Source organism: Cebus imitator, unplaced genomic scaffold (genome assembly GCF_001604975.1).
Source record: "Cebus imitator isolate Cc_AM_T3 unplaced genomic scaffold, Cebus_imitator-1.0 Scaffold458, whole genome shotgun sequence".
Classification (NCBI taxonomy): Eukaryota; Metazoa; Chordata; class Mammalia; order Primates; family Cebidae; genus Cebus; species Cebus imitator.
Window position 1 is genome coordinate 833,061 of NW_016107773.1, and position 4,315 is coordinate 837,375.

Consider the following 4,315-nt stretch of genomic DNA (forward strand, 5'->3'; position numbering starts at 1 on the left):
AGCCTCCTGAGTAGCTGGGATTACAGGAGCCCCGCCACCACGCCTGGTTAATTTTTGTATTTTTAGTAGAGACAGCGTTTCACCATGTTGGCCATGCTGGCCTCAAGCTCCTGACCTCAGGCGATCCGCCCGCCTTGGCCTCCCAAAGTGCTGGGATTACAGGCCGCACCCGGTCCAGTTTATTTCTTTTAACTTAGTTTATGGTGCGTTTAGCTGTATAAAAGTTACTGATTTTTAGTCAAATCTCTAAGTCTTTTCCTTTGTGGCTTCTTACATGTCCTGATCCAAGATTATTTTTAAAAATTCTCCTCTATTTTCTATTATTTTCATAGTTTACTTTACAATTAGATTTTTAATCCATCTCTTTTTCATATGGTATGAGGTATCCATTTTAAAAAAAAACTGGATAGCCAGTTGTGCCATTTTGTCTTTTCCCACTCATCTGAAATGCCACTATTATCATACTTTCAATTTTCATGTGCACGTGGGTCTGTTTTCAAATTTGGAGATTCTCTTCCACTGATATATGTCTATTCTTGGGCCAGGAGTTTAACTGCTATTGCTTCATAGTATATTTTGATATCTTCTTTTTAAAAGATACTCTTGTGTATTCTTTTTTCCATCTTGTATATTTTTGTTCATTTTCCAGAAAATTACAGAATCAACTTTAAGTTTCAGTTCATTAAGTCAGATTAGTAAGAGCTGATGTTTTATCATGTTCCTTCAGAAACAGTCTGCCTCTCCATTTAGGGGCACTTATTTTTTGTTTTGTTTTATTTTTTTGAGATGGGGGTCTCACTTTGTCGCCCAGGCTGGAGTGCAATGGGGCGACCTTGGCTCACTGCAACCTCCACCTCCCGGGTTCAAGCGATTCTCCTGCCTCAGCCTCCCGAGTAGCTGGGATTACAGGCATGTGCCACCACACCTGACTAAATTTTTTGTATGTTTAGTAGAGATAGGGTTTTACCATGTTGGCCAGGTTGGTCTCAAACTCCTGACATCAGGTGATCTACCAACCTCAGCCTTCCAAAGTGTTGGGATTACAGGGATCCCGGCTGGGGCGCTTGTTGTATATTTTCTTTCTAACACATATTTTGTTGGGTTTATGGTAGCTTTTTTTTTGTCAACTTGTATTTTAGATTTAGAGGATATACATGCAGGTTTGTTACCTGAGTATATTATGTGAGACTGAGATGTGGAGTATGAATGATGCCATTACCCAGGTACTGGGCATAGTACCCAATAGTTTTTTAGCCCTTGCCCCTCTCCCTCTCTTCTCCCTCTAGTAGTCCCCAGATTCTATTACTGCCTTCTTCATGTCCATGAGAACCCATTGTTCAGCTCCCACTTATAAGTGAGAGCATGTTGTGTTTGGTTTTCTATTCCTGCATTAATTCACTTAGGCTAATAGCCTCCAGCTACATCCCTATTGCCAAAAAGAACATGATTTCATTCTTTTTTATGGCTACAGGGTATTTCATTCCAAACCATATTTTCTTTATCCAGTCCACTGTTGATGGGCACCTAGGTTGATTCCTTGTCTTTGCTATTATGAATAGTGCTGCAGTGAGCATACCAGTGCGTGTGTCTTTTTCATGGAACGATTTGTTTCCCTTTGAATGATTTGTTACCCAGTAATGCAATTGCTGAGTCAAATAGTAGTTCCGTCTTACATTCTTTGAGAAATTTCCAAACTGCTTTCCACAGTGGCTGAGCTAATTTTCATTCCCACCAACAGTGTATAAACGTTCCTTTTTCTCCACAGCTTCACTAACATCTATTGTTTTTTGACTCTTTAATAATAGCCATTCTGACTGATGTGAGATGGTGTCTCATTGTGGTTTTTATTTTAGCTTTTAATAACTGTTTAAAGTGTGCTGTTTTGATAGACAAAAATGATATATCACTTAATTTGCACTTTGATTCTGGAGAAGTTAAATATTTTTAAACTATGCTTAGTAACTACTGATATTCTATGAATTATGTGATTATATCCTTGATCCATTTTTCCATTTGGGTTTTAATCTTGTATGAGCTTATCATATCATAATGATACTAATTATTTGTCATAGGTACAGCAGAAGCAGATTTTTAAAATTTTTTTCCCAGTTTATTTTATTTTATTTTGGAGACAGAGTCTCACTGTGTCACCCAGGCTGGAGTACAGTGGCGCAATCTCGGCTCACTGCAACCTCCGCTTCCTGAGTTCAAGCGATTCTCCTGCCTTATCCTCCCTAGTAGCTGGGATTACAGGCATGCACCACCATGCCCAGCTAATGTTTTTTATATTTTTACTATAGACAGGTTTTCACCTTGTTGGCCAGGCTGGTCTCGAACTCCTGACCTCAAGTGATCCACCCGCCTCTGCCACCATGCCCTGCCTTTTCCAGTTTATTGTTTGCCTTTTAATTTATCACTTTTTTATTAATACTTTTCAGAAGTTTGAAATTTTAATATAGTTAAATATATGAATCTTTCCTGACTTTCACTATTGATGTTAAAGTCGTTAAAATTTTTTGCAGAATGATTTCATATTTAGAACAAATATGCCATGTGGGAAACTAGTCATGTTGGCCTGATAATGGAATCAGTTCTTAAGTAATTTTTATGGATGTTTAAAAATACAGTGTTATGTATGGTGTTAGTGATATTTGTTTTCATAATAGATAACTGAATATATTATATATGTATACATATGTACATAACGGAATATGTTTTATATATGCATACACATAGATATCTTAGAATGAAACAGTTTTTCATTTTGAGAATTTTTAAAATTTGGCAAGTGCAAGTAATTCTTTTATTTATTTATTTATTTATTTTATTTTTTTATTTTTTTGAGGCAGAATCTTGCTCTGTCGCCCAGGCTGGAATGTGGTGGTGCGATCTTGGCTCACTGCAACCTCTACCTCCCGGGTTCAAGCAATTCTTCTGCCTCAGCCTCCCGAGTAGCTGGGACTACAGTCACGTGCCACCATACCCAGCTAATTTTTGTATTTTTAGTAGAGACGGGGTTTCACCATATTGGCGGGGCTGGTCTCGATCTCCCAACCTCGTGATCCACCCGCCTCAGCCTCCCAAAGTGCTGGGATTATAGGTGTGAGCCACCGTGCCTGGCCAAGTGCAAGTAATTCTAACAGCTTTTAGTGAAATTCCATGTCTTAAAAATTGTCAGTTTGAATATTTAAATTAAGTACTATATTCTGACATGAAATTTGCTATTGTGTTAAGGATAGAAAACATCTTTAATTGACTTCTCTATTTTCACAGGAAGAGTTATTCACATGAATTTGTTTTGTTGCCTATAAAACACTATCCAATAACTTTTACCTTTTCCCCTTAACTCCCTCAAGTCCTATCACAGCTATGTAAAGTTGTGCTTATGTAAATTGTTAACTGTTTTGTAAACAACCTAATACTTGTAGTTCTCTTAGTTTATATATATTCAAGTATACCAACCGAATTGCCCTTTTCTTTTAATAAGTGTGCTTTCATTTCTAATAAACAACCTTCAAAGTAGTAGGAAAGATATTAACATCTGAGAATAGGAGTTGGTATGCTTTCTCATTGAGAAATTAGTCTCTAGAATTATAATCAATAATGTGGTAAAGGGAAAAACAGGGAAGATAAAAGAGCTGTGCTTCAAACTTTCCATAGTTTGACCCTATGGCAAGTGAACAGTTTTAATACATTATCTTATAATATACAGAGGCCCTCAATAAATAAAATATTTGTAGTAAACTACTGAATGAAACACCTTTCATTATGGTAGAAATTATTTTCAAATTACCAAGAAATACAGTTCTCAAATTTCTGCGTAAGTTTTGCTTAATTCATTAAAGCATATGCAACTAACTTGCAACATATTTTTTACCTCTTGTATTAGAAATTTTTTGTACTTAATATTTGTTTAACTGTTTGATCTATTAGGTCCATTGTAAATGACTTCCTTGTTGAATTTGTTGATTCAGTTTTCATGATAGTTCAAAGAGTAATCTAGACTGATGTTATCTAATAGAACTTTTCTTGGCCAGGCGCGGTGGCTCACGCCTGTAATCCCAGCACTTTGAGAGGCTGAGGCAGGTGGATCACCTGAGATTGTGAGTTTGAGACCAGCCTGACCAACATGGAGAAACCCCATCTCTATTGAAAATACGAAAAACTAGCCGGGCGTGGTGGTGCATGTCTGTAATCCCAGCTACTCAGGCTGAAGCAGGAGAATCGTTTGAACCTGGGAGGCAGAGGTTGCCATAAGCTGAGATCACGACACTGTACTCCAGCCTGGGCAACAAGAGCGAAACTGCATCTCAAA

At 37.4% G+C, this 4,315-nt stretch overlaps 1 protein-coding gene across 4 annotated transcripts in view; it reads left to right on the forward strand.

Annotated features, from left to right (window-relative positions):
- PHF6 (PHD finger protein 6) overlaps positions 1–4,315 on the forward strand; it is a 66,170-nt gene that overhangs the window by 34,536 nt on the left and 27,319 nt on the right. The window lies entirely within an intron of this gene.